The following is a 20,358-nucleotide window of genomic DNA, read 5'->3' as shown; positions in this document are numbered from 1 at the left end:
TCAAACTCCAGTACCTCCAAAAAAAAAAAAAAAAAAGGGGCAACTGGAGATTTTGAATTCCATAGTGTAGCTCACAATGTATTTCTACCGGACAGCCCAGGTCTTGATTTAAGTACCTTCCTAGAAGTATTCGATGGCTTTAGGAGGGTGAAAATGAACTCTCCTTTTTAATTTCTATTCCCTTATTTGTTCCCCTGTGCTTCACTCTTCCTGTGATCAACGTTGTTTAAATCTACTTTCTGTTTCAGGTGCTGCTTAATTAGTATGCACTTAAGAGTTGTTTGAGAGCAAAGTCCTACAACTGGGCGTTAAGGAAGCCACTAGTAAGGATGCGTCCACAGAGCAGCCAGCAACAAGTACAAAGTGCAAATCAAACAACAGTGCCATTCCTTCCGCATCCAAGGCCAAACACCTGTTCTTACGTTCATTTTTTTTTTTTGGAACTTATTTCCTATTTTGGTCTTGCGAATTGATGGGGCGGGGCGCCAGGGATAAACATTTCTGCGAAGCCAAATCCCTTTTACAAACCAGGGTGGGGAAAGAACAAGTGAAGACTTGTTGAAGGAAGGTAATGAGGTTGTGGGAAAGCAATTTCTGGTTTTCCCTTTCCGTCTCTAACGACTCCGCACGCAGAGGGAACACGCCAGGAAAAGGGAACTTAGATGCTGCTCTAAGTTTGAGGAAGGTGGAAAGAGAAGTCCATATACCTAAAGTTATCCCGGCCTAGGGTCCGCTATAATAACTTTCCCCGGCCAGAACACTCCATCCCGCCTACAGCAATTTCCCGAATCTTCGTCAGCTCAAGCTTCGGCGTCGCCTGGGTCCCTGAAGCGCCTTGTGGCCGCCATTTTAAACGCCACTATCGCGAGACAGACTTGGCCATCTGGAGCCTGCCTCGTTGACTTTCTGGCGAGAGTCTCTTCTCGACTGCTCTCGCCTAGGAAAATGTCGCGAGAGCTGGTTGCCTTGGCTCCCTGTAGCTATAGCAGCCGCGGCGGTTGAGGATGCGGCGGCGGCGGCGGCAGCGGTGAGTGCGACACCCTCAGGGGGGCGGGGTCGGGGGTAACGGGGTGCCGGGGGTAGCGCTTGGGGAGGGGGTGTGTGGAAGGTCTGGTCGCGCGGGAAGTGGACCCGACTGTGACGTGGGGGGTCTGGCGGGTGCAGGGACAGGGCGCCGGGCTGCGCTGGGGCAGGCGGGGAGGTCCAGGGGGAGGGATCCGGGTGTAGTAGGGTCAAGGGGCAGGGGCCGGAGAGTGTGTCGGGGACTGGCGTGTTGGGATTGCGGAAAGGACTACATCGGGGAAGAAGTGGGCAGAAATGGGGTACAGCAAGGAGGAGGGTATGTTGAATGCGAGCCCAGAGCTTGGGCCCAGTTTGCTTTTTACTGTTTGGGGCGGGAAAGGGTGGGGAGAGAAAAAGGAAGGGTCAGACCTTTGTGCAACTCCCCGGGCTCCGCCTAAGGCAGGGACAGCGCGCCTGGACCTGGGTCTAAATGGCGTGGCGGGAATGGTGGCGTCCCGGACCCTCACCGCTTCCCTTCTCTCTTTCGGAAGAAATACCCTGCGGACGCTCTGACATGTGTAGGGAGAGAACTGGTGAACTAGTTGTTGGGATGGTTCTTTCGGCGGAGAGACTATGAGTAGGGTGATGAATGATTGCTGCTCTAAAAGAAGCCGTAGTGTGGGGACGGGAGAGAAATTTTTGAGGAAAAAACCCCTAAGGTGTGCTTTTCCTGGAGCATATTGAATTGAAAGAGGGGGTGTGTGTGCTAACCTCATGTTTCTTCCCAGATTCATTGAAATGTGGAACGTACTTAGGAAATTACATATACAGTGTAAACCCAGTTTAGATGATGTAGCGAAAGAATGTGCAGTTAAACCTTTCACAAATATAATTTTAAAATGTTTGTTGTAACAGTAGGCTGAGCGCTAAATCTGGGGATAGTTTTAGTTGATTGGCTATAAAGCTTAGTGCTCCCAAACTGTGCCTATTCAGATTGTCTTTAAAAATGGTTGAGGTTTTATTTTAGGAGATGGAACAAGTTTTGAATGTCTGTCAGTGTGGAAATAAAAGGAGTTAAAATTACTGAGAGGGGAAAATAATTTAGTCTCAGTCTCAAGGGCTGCTTTCTGGAGCCAGGTTTGGACCATTTGACTCGTTAACTCATTTGTAGAAAAAAACCATGGCTTCAAGTCAGGCATAAAAATAACTTATCCATTTTAATCTACAGAGACAGACTTTCCAATCATTTATCTCTCTTTTGTAGGTATAAATTGCAGTGGATATCCTCTTTTTTGGTTATATAACTAGATTTTGCCATGTTGAGAGTCACAAATTTATTAATTAGGATTATGGCCTTTAAATCCTTCTTGAGCTAGCCTACATGTGGTTAGTCATTGAGCCCATTTATTTGATATGAATTAGAATAAAACTTTTAATTTGTCATCTCAGTAGCTAAATTTTAAAGTAGAAGCGCTTTTCTTTCTTTTTTTTTTGCAACATTGACACAGTGACCATTTTATAGAAAACAAGAAACATACAGAATGATGCTTTGTTTAATCTAAGCTCTCAGAATTAAAACAACATAGCAAACACGCATATTTGGGTACAAAACCACAAAACCAGATACACTTAAAAAAGAAGCTCATACAAAAAGACAAGTATGCAAAAGAAAGATCAAAAAGGGGAGGGGGGAAGAAGACCAGACAATACATCATAGTGAATTACAAACACTGACAATTATCACCTTAGGAAAATCAACACAGTGATCGCCAGGAGAATCAGATAGTAGAAGTGCTTTTCTGAGGCAAAATAAAGCTGTGTATTGTTGGGTCCAAAAAATTTCCCCCATGAATCCTGGCTTTACTGAGTTTCTGTTGTGTGTAGAGTACTGTGTAAGGCATTACAAGAGGAAAAAAGATTAATTCATTTATCCATGCAACAAACATTTATTGAGTTCTAATTTGTGTTGATCTCTGAGCCTTCAGGTTCAAATACAAGTAAAACTTAATCTCTGCCTTGGAATTGCTCAGAACCTACAGGGGAAGCAGATAGTGAAACAAATAATTACAATGTAATAAACAGAATATGTGAACACCTGAGTATTGAAACAAGCTTCTGGCCTTGAGTTTAATAGAAGTTGACAAAACTAAATGGAAATAAAGAATTTTAAAAATCATAAAATACTAAGCAAATTCTAAATTGTGCCACATTAATGAAAGTCTAAGTTTCTCAGAAGAAAAAAAGAGGTTAGAATGGAAGGAAGTTTTAGGAGAAAATTCACTGGTTCTTTTTTTGAGAGCAGGATTAGTAAATACCCAGGCTGGCCTTGAATTCCAGAGCTTCAGGCTCCTAAGTGGTTGGGATTACAAGGCATGATGCCACCTCACTGGTATCAGTTTGTAATTTAATGGTCTTCTCTTACTACTCTTCTAAAATAAATACAACAATTTTTTTTGGGGGGGGGTAGTACTGGTTATATTTCAATTTTTTTTTTTCCTTTTTTTGGCAGTTTTGGGGGTTTGAACTCAAGGCCTCCTGCTTGTTAGGCAAGTGCTCTACCACTTGAGCCATTCCACCAGCCCTTTTTTGTGTTGGGTATTTTCAAGATAGGGTCTTATGACCTATCACACAGACTGGTCTCAAACTGAGATCCTCCCGATCTCAGCCTCCCAAGTAGTCAGGATTATAGGCGTGAGCCAAAAGCTCCAAATATCACAGCAGTCTTAAGTTAATAATCAGCTGTGCTCTGGTGGCTCACCCTTACAATCCTGGCTACTCCAGAAGCAGGGATGGGGGATCAAGATTTGAGACCACCTCAGGCAAGTAGTTCTCGAGACCCTTTCTTGAAAATATTTAACACAGAAAAAAAAGGACTGGTGGAGTGGCTCAAGTGTAGAGCACCTGCCTAGCAAGTGTGGGGCCCTGAGTTCAAACCCCAGTATTGCCAAAAAAACCCCCAAACCACCCCCCCAACATTCTTTGAGTGATTATTTATGTGCCAGGCTTGTTTTATCTTTACAGTGCTATTCTGCAGCTGGTGCTGATACCTTAGTTTTAAAGATAAGGAAACAGATTAAAAGGGAAGTTGCTAAAGACTATATAGCTTGTAAATGGCAGTTAGAAACTTAATGTGATCCTAAAACACTAAGGAACTAGCACAGTGGTCCACAACTGTAGTCACAGCCACTTGAGAGGCAGAGGGATTGTTTGAGCATAGATTTTTTTTTTTTTTTTGGCAATACTGGGGTTTGAACTCAGGGCCTACACAGTGAGCCACTCCACCAGCCCTTTTCTGTAATGGGTATTTTTGAGATAAGGTCTCAAACTATTTGCCCAGACTGGCTTCAAACTGTGAACCTCCTGATCTCTGCCTCCTGAGTAGCTAGGATTACAGACATGAGCCACTGGTGCCCGGCTTTGAGGGTAGAGTTTGAAGAAGAAATTGGCCAGCTCAGAATTCAGGGGGGTGACTGGGAGCATATGTCTTTTTGCTCAAAAGGTTTTTCTCACTCAAATATTTATATTACACATCAGGAACTAATTTGAATATTAGCATGATGCTAAATATGCGGTTTGTATTGTTATACAGAGAATTGAGTAAATTACCATATTCATGCTGTGTATAATTGTATAGGGAGCTATGTTTGGAAAAATAGTTGTAATAAGCAGTCGTTAATATTTGGAAGCTTCCAGAAAGTGATCATTTTAGTAGTGGAAAGATTATCTCTGTACATTCATAGGTAGAGTAAATGTTACTAAAACAGATTTTTTAAAAAATTTTATTTTATTTTATTTATTTTTTAATTTTTATTTTTTTATTATTCATATGTGCATACAATGCTTGGGTCATTTCTCCTCCCTGCCCCCATCCCCTCCCTTACCACCCACACCGCCCCCTCCTCTCCTCCCTACCCCCTCCATACCCGGCAGAAACTATGCCCTTATCTCTAATTTTGTTGAAGAGAGAGTATAAACAATAACAGGAAGGAACAAGGGTTTTTGCTATTTGAGATAAGGATAGCTATACAGGGAGTTGACTTACATTGATTTCCTGTGCATGTGTGTTACCTTCTAGGTTAATTCTTTTTGATCTAACCTTTTCTCTAGTTCCTGGTCCCCCCATCCTATTGGCCTCAGTTGCTTTTAAGGTATCTGCTTTAGTTTCTCTGCGTTGAGGGCAACAAATGCTAGCTAATTTTTTAGGTGTCTTACCTATCCTCATATCTCCCTTGTATGCTCTCGCTTTGTCTTGTGATCAAAGTTCAGTCCCCTTGTTGTGTTTGCCCTTGATCTAATGTCTGCATATGAGGGAGAACATATGATTTTTGGTCTTTTGGGCCAGGCTAACCTCACTCAGAATGATGTTCTCCAATTCCATCCATTTACCAGCGAATGATAACATTTCTACAACAGACTTTTTTAATATTTTATTTTATTCATATGTGCATACAATGTTTGGGTCATTTCTCCCCCCTTCCCTCCCGCCCCTCCCTTACCCACCCCCCCATCCCTCCCTACCAGGCAGAAACTGTTTTGCCCTTATCTCTAATTTTGTTGAAGAGAGAGTATAAGCAGTAATAGGAAAGACCAGGGGTTTTTGCTAGTTGAGATAAGGATAGCTATACAGGGAGTTGACTTGCATTGCTTTCCTGTACATGTGTGTTACCTTCTAAATTAATTCTTCTCAAACTAACCTTTTCTCTAGTTCCTGGTCCTCTTCTCCTGTTGGCCTCAGTTGCTTTAAAGTATCTGCATTAGTTTCTCTGCGTTGAGGGCAACAAATGCTATCTAGTTTTTTGGGTGTCTTATCTATCCTCATACCTCCCTTGTGTGCTCTTGCTTTATCATGTGATCAAAGTCAAATCCTCTTGTTGTGTTTGCCCTTGATCTAATGTCCCCATATGAGGGAGAACATATGATTTTTGGTCTTTTGGGCCAGGCTAACCTCTCTCAGAATAATGTTCTCCAGTTCCATCCATTTACCTGCGAATGATAACATTTCATTCTTCTTCATGGCTGCATAAAATTCCATTGTGTATAAATACCACATTTTCTTAATCCATTCGTCGGTAGTGGGGCATCTTGGCTGTTTCCATAACTTGGCTATTGTGAATAGTGCTGCTTAAATAAACATGGGTGTGCAGGTGCCTCTGGAGTAACCTGAGTCGCATTCTTTTGGGTATATACCCAAGAGTGGTATTGCTGGATCATATGGTAGATCTATGTTTAGATTTTTAAGCAGCCTCCAAATTTTTTTCCAGAGTGGTTGTACTAGTTTACATTCCCACCAGCAGTGTAAGAGGGTTTCTTTTTTCTCACATTCTCGCCAACACCTGTTGTTAGTGGTGTTGCTAATGATGGCTGTTCTAACAGGGGTGAGGTGGAATCTTAGTGTGGTTTTAATTTGCATTTCCTTTATTGCTAGAGATGGTGAACATTTTTTCATGTGTTTTTTGGCCATTTGAATTTCTTCTTTTGAGAAAGTTCTGTTTAGTTCACTTGCCCATTTCTTTATTGGTTCATTAATTTTGGGAGAATTTAGTTTTTTAAGTTCCCTATATATTCTGGTTATCAGTCCTTTGTCTGATGTGTAGCTGGCAAATATTTTCTCCCACTCCGTGGGTGTTCTCTTCAGTTTAGAGACCATTTCTTTTGTTGAGCAGAAGCTTTTTAGTTTTATGAAGTCCTATTTATCTATGCTATCTCTTAGTTGCTGAGCTGCTGGGGTTCCATTGAGAAAGTTCTTGCCTATACCTATTAGTTCCAAAGTATTTCCTACACTTTCCTGTACCAACTTTAGAGTTTGGGGTCTGATATTAAGATCCTTGATCCATTTTGAGTTAATATTGGTATAGGGTGGTAAACATGGATCTAGTCTCAGTTTTTAGCAGACTGTTAACCAGTTTTTGTTGAAGAGGCTGTCTTTTCTCCATTGTATATTTTTAGTGCCTTTGTCAAAGACAAGTTGGTTATAGTTGTGTGGCTTCATATCCGGGTCCTCTATTCTGTTCCACTGGTCTTCATGTCTGTTTTTGTGCCAGTACTACAGACTTTAAGATACTTAATCAAGTATTTTTATACTGCAGATTTTTGGTATTTAGAAAAAATACATACGTATTTATATATTGCTTCCAAAATTTTTCTTTGGCAGTGCTGTAACTTGAACTTAGGGCCTCACAAAGTCCAAAACCCAATTTTCCAGTTTAAATTTTTTTTTTTCTTTTGGTGGTATTGGGACCTACACCTTGAGCCACTCTACCAGCCTGTTTTTTTGTGATAGGTTTTTTTGAACTAGGGTCTCTGGAGCTATTTGCCCGGGCTGGCTTTGAACCTTGATCCTCCTGATCTCTGCCTCCTGAGTAGCTAGGATTATAGGTGTTGAGCCACTGGTTGTGGCTAAATTCAAATTTTATACCTTTGTAAATGGCTTTTTTGCAAATCCAAGTGAAACTGGGCATGGCTGTGCACAACTATAATCCCAGCATTTAGGAGGCTGACACAGGAGGATCATGAGTTTGAGGCTGACAAGTTTGGGTTACATAGTAAGTTCAAAATCAGCCTGGGGATACATACGTTATCTCAAAAGAAAAAAAAAGATCAATGCCATCAGTGTTGAAACTTCATTCCCAACTTAATAGAATGCTTGGAGATCAATCTTCCACTCATTTTATACTGAGGAAACTAAAGACTAGAAAACTTTGTAATGATTTGCTCAAAGTCATATAGCTACAATGTCCCAAGTGTCCTGATTATCTCAGTATTCCTTCTACTGTACCACACTGCCAAATTTTATTTAATAATTGCTTTATAGAGAGTGGTAGAGGCTTTTAGCTCTAATTTTGGGAAATCAGTTTTGTCAGGAGGGTATTGATAGAAGACAAAGTACAAACTACTTATTTCCTTTATGCAGAACTTACACTTACTACTAAGAATAAATGCATTTAGATAATTTTTACCCAAGTGCTTTGTATATTTGGTTTGCTCTATTACTTTTTCATTTTTCTATATCTAGCTGCATTACAGAACCATTTTAATGAGGCATTTTAATTTTTCCAGTCTTAAAAAGGGAGAGTTTTACCTAAGTTATAATACCTAATATTCTCAAGAAATACATGCAGATTTGAAGGTGAGTCAGTGATGTGGCAATCCCCTCATCTGTATCAGTTTTAGCTTGAATAACATATGGGCATGAATGAGATTTTTTTGTTGTTTTCTAAGTTTTTAACGAAATGGGCTGGGTGCTCATGTTTTTGGTGTGAGTTGTTTTTGAAGCATTGAGACATATTTCCAACAAAGGCTTAGAGCAAAAGAATGAGATGAAAAGAAGAGCCTTGAGGGCTGAGAGTGGTACATCTTCAGAAAGGATGAAAACAGAAAGAAGTAGATGATGTATAGAGTGGGATCTAAAAGCATTCCTTAACATTCATCCTTCACAGGAGAGTGGGAGGACCTTTTCTTCTGCTTTGATAAACTCTCTGGAAATTTTTTTTTTAATGTTCTGTCTGTTTACATTTCTCTAGGGGAATGGAAAAATATTAATTTTGCACCATTTATATTAACAATAATAAATAAACCAAATTTATACTATATAAAAGATGAAAAATGACTTCATTTTAAATTTCCGTTTCTTTGATTTGAAGTTAAACATTTTCCCATATTTATTTTTTTTCTTCCTTGTTTATGTGTTTTTAAAAACACTTAAAATTTTATAAATGTGGACTGGGGATGTAGCTCAGTATCTGATAGTGCACTTGCCTAGCACATGCAAGGTCTTTAGTTCAATCTCGAGCACTGAAACAGGAGATTTGAGTAGGACTGAGAGCCTCCACTCAACCTTGCTGGTTTAGGTGTTTAGCCAGAGGGTCCATCTTCTGGGCCCTCTGAAAAATGAATTTCACTGACAAGAGCGAGTAAAGCAGGAGAGTAGAACCTCCAGATTTGGGGGGTTGTCCCAAGAGGGTGCCGGAGAAGTGACATTGTCCAAGACTTTTTTCATCCATTTTCTCCAGGGTGTTGCTCAATCTTTATGCTAATTAGGTATGCAGAAAGCAGCATTCTGGTTGACTGTGTCTGCAACATTTTAATTGGTTGTGTACTAGTCCTCACACAGTCCTTATTCTGTCTGTCCTGCTTTTTCTTTTCACCCTTTAAGATCACAGAGGTCATAATGGAGGTTTCCAGGGACCCCTCAGTCTCAGCACCATTAAAAAAAAAAAAAAAAAAATATATATATATATATATATATGTGTGTGTGTGTGTGTATGTATATATATATATAATTTTTTTCAACCTTGAACTCAGAACTCAGGGTCTCTAGCTTGCTAGACAGGAACTCTATCACTTAGGCTGTGTTCCCCCAGCTCTTTTTTTTGTTGTTGTTTTTAAGTTTCCTTCCCTCTTTTCATCTGTAGCACTGGGGCTTGAACTCAGGGCCTCATGTTGCTAGGCAGGTTCTCTTTCTTTTGTTTTTGAGGTAGAGTCTTCCTCGCTTTTACTAGGCTTACCTTGGACTTGAAATCCTCCTACCACTGGGATTACGGGCATATACCACTATGCTTGGCTAAAATTATAAATATTTTAATTTATAATTAAAATATGAATATGTTTCAAATAATCTTAAAAAAGAATACATTCCTTAAAATATTACCATAGTTAGAAATTTAAGAGGCAAAAGATACCCAGAAAAATTGTAATTTTAATGGATTTTCTTGCAGTCCTTTTTCTATGCATTTATTATTTGTATGCCTATTTTACAGTTTTCCTTTCCTTTTTCTTTTCCCTTTTCCTTTCCTCCCCTCCCCTCCCCTCTTCTCTCTTCTCCCTTTCCTCTCCCCTTTCCTTCCCCTTCCCCTTTTCTTTTTCTCTGTAGTGATGGTGTAACCAGAATGGGTCATAGACCAGAAGCCCAACTCTGGGGGTTCCAACATGTCAGGTCAGGCCGCTTGCCCTAAAGAAAGCCCAACTGAAGTAATGGTGAAAAGGCAGAAAAGTATTTAATCAGCCCGGTCCCAGTGGCTCATCCTATAATTCTAGCTACTCAGGAGGTAGAGACCAGCAGGATCGAGGTTCAAAGCCAGCCCAGGCAAATAGTTCCAGAGACCCTATCTTGAAAGAACCCTTCACAAAAAAACCTTTCAAAAAGTGGAGTGGCTCAAAGTATAGGCCCTGAGTTCAAATCCAAGTACCATTAAAAAAAAAAAGGATTTAATCAACATTGCCTGTTTTTGTTTTGGTGGCCGTAGGGTTTGGACTCAGGGACTAGCTATTTTTTGTGTTGTGTATTATCTTAGAACTATTTGGCTGACTTCGAACCACAATCCTCCTGATCTCTGCCTCTTGAGTAGCTAGGATTGCAGCTGTACCTGTGCCTAGCAATTAAGCAGTTTTGATCAAAGTGTGGTCAGGTTTATGATTATGTCTGTTCTGCAAGATGGCCCTAAGAAGTCTTTATTGCTTGAGGGAACAATCTGGTTCCCTGAAATAATTGTTCCTGTTTGGAGATGATCTCATCATGGGGTAATCTATCTGTGAGGGTCTGCTGTTCCTGAAATCTTTGGTGGCTATATGTTTAGGATAGTGATTAGAGACTTTTAAGTGCTTTTTTTTTCCTTTTCAGTATTGGGGTTTGAACTCAGGGCTTCACCCTTGCTAGACAGTCATTCTACCATTTGAGCCATGCCTCCAGCTCAGTTTTTTTTTTTTTTTTTTTTTTGGTACTAGGGTTTGAACTCAGGGTCTCATGGTGGGTGGTGCTCTACTACTTGAGTCACACCATCAGCCCTTTTATATATGTTGGGTTTTTGAGATAGGGTCTTGATGTTTGCCAGAGTTGGCCTTGAACCTCATTCCTGCTTGTTAGAACTGTTCCCAAATAGTGATCAAAGAAACTTTTGGGAGTTGCTCAGCAAGGCAAAAAGAAAAGTTTTACTTCTGCAGAAGGATGCAGCCACAGACCATAGTCTGATACGTGGAACACATTGAGTGGGGAGACCCACTCAGTTTCTTATCTCTCTGTCCCTCACCCTAATGGACTGGTTTGGGTTCACAATCTTCCCGATTGGCTAGCTATTGTTTTAGGTAAGGGTGAAGTTTTCTGAAGCAGTGACATTTTTACAGCTCAGTGAGAAAGTGATTTCTCAAGGTCCCCTGAAGATAGGGGAAGGGGGCTGACATTTTACTCATTAAGCAGTTTGAGATTAGGGCATCTGGCAGTAAACCTCTTTCTTTGTCCTCAAGAACTTTGCAGGGCTAAGCAATGTTTTACAAAGCACTGGGCAGTAATTGGGGAGGTTAGCTAGCATCTATACAATGATAGTTATACATTAACTCCTTTGACAGAGAAGACTTTAGTTGATTCTCACACTCCTGACCTGGGTGGCTAGGATTATAAGCATGAGCCACCAGTGCCTGGCGTCTGAATACCTCTTAGTACTTTGATTTGAACTCAAGAGCTGTGTGCATGCTAGGCACTCTGCCACTGAACTACATTTCCAACACTTTCTGCAGCTTTTTTGTTGTTGTACTAGGGTTTGAACTCAGGGTTTACTTACACCTTGAGCCACTTCCTCAGCCCTTTTTATTGTTTTTTTTTTTTCATTTTTATTATTCATATGTGCATACAAGGCTTGGTTCATTTCTCCCCCCTGCCCCCACCCCCTCCCTTACCACCCACTCCGCCCCCTCCCTCTCCCCCCCCTCAATACCCAGCAGAAACTATTTTGCCCTTATTTCTAATTTTGTTGTAGAGAGAGTATAAGCAACAATAGGAAGGAACAAGGGTTTTTGCTGGTTGAGATAAGGATAGCTATACAGGGCATTGACTCACATTGATTTCCTGTGCGTGGGTGTTACCTTCTAGGTTAATTCTTTTTGATCTAACCTTTTCTCTAGTACCTGTTCCCCTTTTCCTATTGGCCTCAGTTGCTTTAAGGTATCTGCTTTAGTTTCTCTGCGTTAAGGGCAACAAATGCTAGCTAGTTTTTTAGGTGTCTTACCTATCCTCACCCCTCCCTTGTGTGCTCTCGCTTTTATCATGTGCTCATAGTCCAATCCCCTTGTTGTGTTTGCCCTTGATCTAATGTCCACATATGAGGGAGAACATACGATTTTTGGTTTTTTGGGCCAGGCTAACCTCACTCAGAATGATGTTCTCCAATTCCATCCATTTACCAGCGAATGATAACATTTCGTTCTTCTTCATGGCTGCATAAAATTCCATTGTGTATAGATACCACATTTTCTTAATCCATTCGTCAGTGCTGGGGCATCTTGGCTGTTTCCATAACTTGGCTATTGTGAATAGTGCCGCAATAAACATGGATGTGCAGGTGCCTCTGGAGTAACAGTCTTTTGGGTATATCCCCAAGAGTGGTATTGCTGGATCAAATGGTAGATCGATGTCCAGCTTTTTAAGTAGCCTCCAAATTTTTTTCCAGAGTGGTTGTACTAGTCTACATTCCCACCAACATTGTAAGAGGGTTCCTTTTTCCCCGCATCCTCGCCAACACCTGTTGTTGGTGGTGTTGCTGATGATGGCTATTCTAACAGGGGTGAGGTGGAATCTTAGCGTGGTTTTAATTTGCATTTCCTTTATTGCTAGAGATGGTGAGCATTTTTTCATGTGTTTTCTGGCCCTTTGCATTTCTTCTTTTGAGAAAGTTCTGTTTAGTTCACGTGCCCATTTCTTTATTGGTTCATTAGTTTTGGGAGAATTTAGTTTTTTAAGTTCCCTGTATATTCTGGTTATCAGTCCTTTGTCTGATGTATAGTTGGCAAATATTTTCTCCCACTCTGTGGGTGTTCTCTTCAGTTTAGAGACCATTTCTTTCGATGAACAGAAGCTTTTTAGTTTTATGAGGTCCCATTTATCTATGCTATCTCTTAGTTGCTGTGCTGCTGGGGTTCCATTGTGATGGTTTTTTTGAGATAGGGTCTTGTGAACTATTTGAATTGGATCCTCCTGATCTCTGCCTTCTGAGTAGCTAAGATTATAGGAATGAGCCATTGGCTCCCGGCTCCTTGATTACTTTTGAGGTAGGGTCTTGATCCTTCTATTTATGCTTCCTGAGTAGCTGGTATTATAGGTTTGTACCACTACACCCAGCTTTTATTGGTTGAGTTGGGGTCTTCTGAGAACTTTTCAGTAGGCTGGCTTTTAGCCTCTATTCTCCAAATGTACTGAACAGTGAGGCTTACAGGTGTGAGCTATTGGCGCTGGCTGAATTTTGCTTTTGAGATAGGGTCATGTTAACTTTCTCTGGGTTGGCATTCTGCCTTTCCCTCCTGAATAGCTGGAATTATAGACATGAACCACTACATCAGGCTTACCATAATGTTTTCAAGATTCTTCCATGTTGTGGCATGTATCAGTATTTAATAAATTTTTTGTTTTGGCAGTACTGGGATTTGAAATCAGGGCTTTGTGCTTGCTAGGCTGGTGCTCTACTGCTTGAGCCATGCCTCCGGCCCTTATACCTTTTTATGACCCCCAAAATAATGCATTGTATGGCTATAATACATTTTATTTATCTATTCATCAGTTAATGGACATTTTTGTTGTTTCTGCTGTTTGGCTATTATAAGTGAGTTAAGTGAGGTGCTTAGCCCACAAAATATGGAGATACTAATGGTTGTGCAATTGTAAATTTTTTTGGGGTGGGACTGGGATTTGAACTCAAGGCTTCAAGCTTGCAAAGCAGGTGCTCTGCTATTTAAGCCACACTTAAGTCCATTTTGCAGATGGAGTCTCAAACTACAATCCTCTCAGTCTTCTGAGTATCTGGATTACACGATTGAGCCACTATGTCCAGCCTTGAATTGCTTTTGTTTTGGTGATATTAGGGTTTGAACTCAGGGCTTTACACTTTACAAAGCAGGCACTCTACTGCTTCAGCTACACATTTAGTCCCTTGAATTGACTTTAGAAACAGGAGAAAAGTAGCAGATTGTTTGAATTTGAATTTAGTATGTTTCTTACCCAATGTTGATCAAGCTAAGACCAGTTTTGATTAGTTCTTTTTCTAATTGTAGCAAAATTCGAAATATTTATCACTGTAACCATTTTTTTTTTCTTGTGCTAGAGATCAGACCCAGGTCCAGGCTTGTGCTAGGTAAGTGCTCTACAACTGATTGACCTACATCCCTAGCCTCCTCTTGTTTTTCTTTTTTTTTTTTTTTTTTGGGCAGGACTGGGATTTGAACTAAGGGCTTCATGCTTGCAATGCAGGTACTCTACTTCTTGAGCTACACCTTTTGTCCATTTTGCTGCATTCCAGAGATGAGGGCTCATAAAGTATTTGCCTGCGCTGACCTCAAACCAAGAACCTCCCGATCTCAGCCTCCCAACTAGCTGGGATTATAAACATGAGCCACTAATGCCTGCCTCCTTTTCTTTAGCCAATCTGCCAGCCCCTGTTTTGTTTTGTTTGTTTGTTTGTTTGTTTGTTTGATACTGGTCGTCATGGTGGGTGTGAGATACATCTCATTATGATTTTGATTTGCATTTCCTTAATGATTACTAAGCTTGAGCATCTTTTCATATGCTTTTGGGCCATTTTTATGTATTAATTGGTGAAATGTCTATTCGAAGTCCTTGTCCGTTTTTTGATCATGTTTTGTTTTTGAGTTGTGGGAGTTCTTTATTCTGGATAGTAACATAAATGTTTCATAAATTTCTCTCATTCTTTTTGTTGCCTTTTCATTCTTTTGTGTCTTTTGATCTATACATTTTCAATGTTTCTGTTTTTTCTTTATATTTTATATAAGACTTTTAAAAAGAATAATATAATAAGCGTCCTTGTATCTGCCATCTAGTAAATTGAAGATTACTAAATGCCTTTATTGATTGCAAGCCCCTTGTTATCCCTCAAAGACATCCACTAAAGAGTGGTGTGGTAGTAGAGGACTGTAATTCCAGCACTAGGGAGGCTGAGGCAGGAAGATTGAAGTTAAAGGTCAGCCTTTAACTCTAATAGTGAGAGCCTACCTCAAACAAAAGGAAAAAGAAAAAGATAACCACTGATGAATTTGATGTTTCTGTAACTAATTCTTAGTCTGTTAATGTATTAGAAGCCTATTGTGGCTAAAGGAAAAATACTGCAGGGGTCCAGTGAAGAAAGGCTAAGGATGTTCAAGGCCCATTTCAGCATCCTAATAGAGATACTTGTACATAATACACAGAAATATTTGTTGAAAATGACTGTCTGGTATCCATGCCCTTCTGATTGAAGATATTTAACACCACTATTACATCATTTTGAAAATGAAATGGAGTCAGCATATTTTTGGTCTAGAATTGTTGTGTGTTTTACCAATAAATAGCTATGGCAGACTAAATATTTTCTTAGAGATGGTGAAATTGAGGTGGTAGACTTAAGTTGGGAGCACTTAGCTTTCACTGAATATAGTGCATTTAGCTGCTGTCTTGGTTAATTTAGACTTGTAGGCAGAGTAGACTACATTCCTAGTTTAGGAAAATGAGTTATGAATTCTGAAAGTAGCAGTGATTCAGGTGAAGTCTGACTGTAGAGCTGTTGAAACAGTGTGATGTTTCCAGGGGAGTGGTGAAGGACCTGACCTCTATTGTAGCTGAAATTGAAGTTCTTCTCTAGCGATGCCACAATAGCAGCAATAGCTGCCACCACTGCTGTCTCAATTTAGTGCTGGGTGAAGTGGCTAGAGCAGGAAACAATTCCGTGTCACTAGATGTGTGCAGGGAAAATCTTGTTTTGGCTCTGGCCAAGTGGTTGCACAGGTTGTTTAAACATACAAAGACCTGTTGCTAGAGGAGGAGCAGCTTCTTGAGGATCAGGTGTGCATCTGAAGGAGTGAGCTCATCCTTCTAACTAGACCTGTCCTAGATGCTGAGTGAATGTTTTCCTAATTGCAAATCCTGCAGTTTGGAGAAGCAGGAAATGGTTGAGGCTTTAGGTATGTTGTGAGTAGGAAAAAAAAAAAAAAAGCATATTGGGGAATCTTTTGAAGTGTGGCTTTGAATATCAGGTTGAAGGTGACACACATGTACACTCAGTTTTTCTCTAAGTTGAGATTGAGGTAACTTTCAGTGCTTTGTGTATGTGTGGGTGTGTGCATGGGTGTGGTATGGGTGCGGGGGATTGAACCAGGGCCTTGCAAGCCCTCTACTACTGAGTTATAGCCCTGTCCATTGAGGTGACTTTTTAGGGCTTATTAAATTCTTATGTTGTCTTGACCAATTTCATTGCTTTGGGCAATAAGGGTCTTGGGAGCTCCTTTTTTTAATTATGTTTTTGAGATGAGGATCTTGATAACTTTGCCTGAGCTGGCCTTGAATTTGCAATCTTCAAGTCCCTGAGTAGCTTGGATTATAGGCGTGTACCACCACGTTTGACCTTTTTCCATGGTTGGTTTCTTTTCTTTCTTTTTCTTTTTTTTTGGGTGGTACCGGAACTGGAGCTTGAACTCAAAGCCTAATGCATGTTCTACCACTTGAGCCACTCCTCTGCCAACTCTGACCCAAGGTTCTTTATGTATTATTTTGGAGCTTTTGTCCTGCTTTTTTTTTTTTTTTTTTTTTTGGTAATACTGGTGTTTGAGCTCGGAGCCTCATGCTTGCTAGGCAGGCACTCTTCCATTTGAGCCACGCCACCAGCCCTGTTTTTTGGTGTTGAGTATTTTTGAGATAGGATCTCTTGAACTGTTTGCTTGGGCTGGCTTTGAACTGTGCCTCTCCTGATTTTGCTTCCTTGCTTGGCTCTAAGTAAGGTTTTTTTTTTTTTTTTGTGGTAGCGGGGTTTGAACTCAGAGCCGACGCCTTGAGCCACTCCTCCAGCCCTTTTTGTGTTAGGTATTTTTGAGATAGGGTCTCACAAACTTATTTGACCTGACTGGCTTTGATCTGAGATCCTCCTGATCTCTGCCTCCTCAGTAGCTAGGATTATAGGCGTGAGCCATCAGAACTCAGAACTAAGTAAGGTTTTTAAAAGTAAAATTAGCTTGGAAAATAAATATCAATTTTTAAAAAAGTATTTATTTTGAGATAATTCTAGATTCACAATTATAATAAAAAATATAGGGCAATTTGATGTACCGTTTATGTAATTTCTTCCTAAATGATAACATCTTGCAAAATTATTGTGCAACATCACAACTAGGGTATTAGTAAGCTACCAGATATTTCCGTCACTATGGCATTGATTATGTTGTCTTTTTTTTTTTTGGCAGTATTAGGGTTTTGAGCTCAGGGCCTTCAGCTTATTATGTAGGTACTTTACTACTTGAGCCATGCCCCCAACCCTTTTTTGCTTTTAGTTATTTCTCTCTTTTCTTTTTTTTGCGGTACTGGGGCTTGAACTCAGGGCCTGCATTTTGAGCCACTCCACCAGCCCTATTTTTGTGAAGGGTTTTTTGAGATAGGGTCTCATGGAACTGTTTGCCTGGGCTGGCTTCGAACTGTGATCCTCCTCTGCGATCTCTGCCTCCTGAGTAGCTAGGATTACAGGTATGAGCCACCAGCTCCCAACTCTTTTAGTTATTTTTCAGGTAGTGTCTACAGTTTTGTCCCAGTGCTGGCCTCAGACCTCGATCCTTGTTTTTTTTTTTTTTTTTTTTGGTGGTACTGGGTCTTGAACTCAGGGCTTCATGCTTGCTAAGAGGTGTTCTGTCACTCAGGCCACTCCGCCAGCCCTCAGACCTCAATCCTCTTATAGGACCTGTCTTATAGCTGGGATCATAAGCATTCATCAACCACACCTGGCTTATTAATTGAGATATGGGGGTCTTCCTGACTTTTTGCCTGGGCTGGTCTCAAACCATGGTCCTCCCAGTCTCCACCTCCTAAGTAACATGAGCCACTGTTCCCAGTTGATCCTTTTTTTCTTTCTTTTTTAAGGAGATGAGGTCTCCCTGTATTCCTCAGCCTGGTTTTCAACTCCTTGTCTTTTTATACATATTCCCACTTCCTTTCTGCCCCACAACTTCCTTAACACCTGTCAATCATAATCAAAATACCAGTTTTAAGAACTGGAGGCATGGCTCAAGTAGTAGAGTGCCTGCTTTGGGAGCACCTGCTCTGCAAGCACAAAGCCTTGAGTTCAAACCTCAGTGTCACCAAAAAATAAATAAATAAATAAAAAAGGAAACTAAACTTTAAAAAAAAAAAAAAGAGCCCTAGACTACAATAGGAGATATTGGTTCATTACAGCTCTTTGATCTTGGCAAATAATTTTAATTTCTCTGTGCTTCAGTTTCCTTATCTGTAAGTTAGATAATGATGCATTAATTTCTGTCTAGCCTATTTTACAGGATTTTTGAGAAATTATAAGGTTTGTTAAAAATAAGTACTGTATAGATTATTAATAGCAGAAAGGACAATAGTTTTTTTTTTTTTTTTTGTGAGATTGGAGTTTGAACTCAGGGCTGCCTGCTTGGAAAGCAGTGTTTGACCTACACCTCCAGTCTACTTTGCTCTGGTTATTTTAGAAATGAAGTCTTGTGAACTGTTTGCCTGGACTGGCCTTGAACTGTGATCCTCCTGATCTCAGCCTCCCAAGTAGTTAGAATTGCAGGCATGAGCCACCAATGCCAGGCTAAGGACAATAGTTTTAAAAGTATATAGCAAATTGTAAACTGGAAACTGTAGCCCAAGAGGATGAGTGAATGTTTCTCCTCTCTCCCCTCCCTATAGTGCTGCTAGACAAGTACAAGAGTGAACATTTTTAAATGAGTATCAGTCTTAGGGCTCAATTGAATTAGATTTTAGGATGTTGAATTAAATTGACTGATAATTTCAGAGCCACTGTTGTTAATCTTTGAGAAACCGTGAAGACTAGAGAGAGACAAATGTCTTGATATTTCAAAAAGATGATAGAAAGTAGTTGAAAAAGAATAGATCTGTATAATTGATGTTAGATCCTGGGAAATTCAATTATAAATGATTAAACAGATGATATAGAGTATTAAGGAAAAGAGAGTATGGAAACCACACAAATTATTTTTGTGTCTTATTTGGATTCTGTTCTGTTTCTATTTAGGCTTACGAGGTTTGTAGCTCAGGGGATTGTTCTAGATATGTAGTGAGTCATAATCTTATCAGTTTCACAGTCTTGATACATTTGTGGCTGAGAAGTAATGAAATATGTTTGGCTGACTAGTTAAGTGAATGTGTAAATCATTGAATAATATACCCACTTATAATCTTAGTTTCACCAGAAAAGTCTGTGGATTGCATTGGGGCCTTGGATAGCGTATAAAATTTTAAAAACAGCTACTCAGGAGGCAGAGATCAGAAGAATCACTGTTTGAAGCCGTCCTGGGCAAATATTTCTGGAGACCCTATCTTGAAAATACTCAACACAAAAAAGAGCTGGGCAGAGTGGCTCAAGCAGTAGAGTGCCTGCCTGGCAAGCATGAGTCCCTAAGTTCAAAGCCAGTACTGCCAAAAAAAAAAAAAAAAAATCTAAAAACATACTAATCAACAGTGTAAGTAGTACAGAGCTGCAGGGGAGTTAATACGATGAATAAAGTTTAAAAAATTGGCTTGGCGCTGGTGGCTCATGTCTATAATCCTAGCTACTCAGGAGGTAGAGAGATCAGGATCTAAACAGGATCCTGTTTAGAAGCCAGCAGCCCAGGCAAATAGTTCACGAGACCCTATCTCAAAAAAACCCTTCTCAAAAAAGGGCTGGTGGAGTGGCTCAAGGTGAAGACTCTGAGTTCAAGCCCCAGTACCACACACACACAAGAAAATTACATCTATAGGATATAATTTAAGTTCAGACTGAAATTAAGTTTAACAGGGATAAGCCCTATGTTTAAATTCAGAATCTCAAATGAACAAGAACCAGATGTTGAAAAGCTGGTTGGTTCATGTGAAAAATATTGGAAATCTTGATTAGCATAAGTGTAGCAGAAACTGTCTTTGTAATCTGCTAAAATTGCCTTCAACTGTATTACCAGGAGTTTATCCAGGTCACAGAAGTATTAGTCCATATATAAATGTGTGTGTATATATATGCACATATGTATATTTAGTATTTGTTCTTACATACATATATATATATATATATATATATACACACATACATATATATATATATTTTTTTTTTGTGGGACTGGGGTTTGAACTCAGAGCTTCATGTTTACAAAGGGGGCACTCTACTTCTTGAGCCACACTTCCAGTCCAGTTTGCTCTGGTTATTTTCAAGATAGGGTCTCCTGAACTATTTGCCTAGGCTGGCCTTGAACTACAGTAATCTTGATCTCAACCTCCCAAGTAGCTAGGATTGCAGATGTGATCCACCAACACCCAGCTTCCTTCTGTTTTTGTTGATACTGGCCATCTTGATGGGAGTGAGATAATATCTTGTTATGGTTTTGATT

General features: G+C 40.1%; 1 protein-coding gene across 6 annotated transcripts in view; it reads left to right on the top strand.

The window, feature by feature from the left end:
* The first annotated feature begins 536 nt into the window (after window positions 1-536).
* The window catches only part of Usp54 (ubiquitin specific peptidase 54), a 113,463-nt gene continuing 93,641 nt past the window's right edge, over window positions 537-20,358 (top strand). For 2 of the 6 annotated variants that reach the window (XM_074079120.1, XM_074079117.1), the window contains exon 1: window positions 537-1,027. The gene's annotated coding sequence lies outside the window, so the exon portion shown is untranslated. Of the gene's footprint in view, window positions 1,028-1,236; window positions 1,340-14,081; window positions 14,112-20,358 lie in introns of those variants that run through there. The other 4 variants (XM_074079122.1, XM_074079119.1, XM_074079116.1 and 1 more) reach the window with 4 other exon arrangements.

This window comes from Castor canadensis, chromosome 7 (assembly GCF_047511655.1).
Source record: "Castor canadensis chromosome 7, mCasCan1.hap1v2, whole genome shotgun sequence".
Taxonomy (NCBI): domain Eukaryota; kingdom Metazoa; phylum Chordata; class Mammalia; order Rodentia; family Castoridae; genus Castor; species Castor canadensis.
This window is presented reverse-complemented; position numbering and strand designations above follow the sequence as displayed.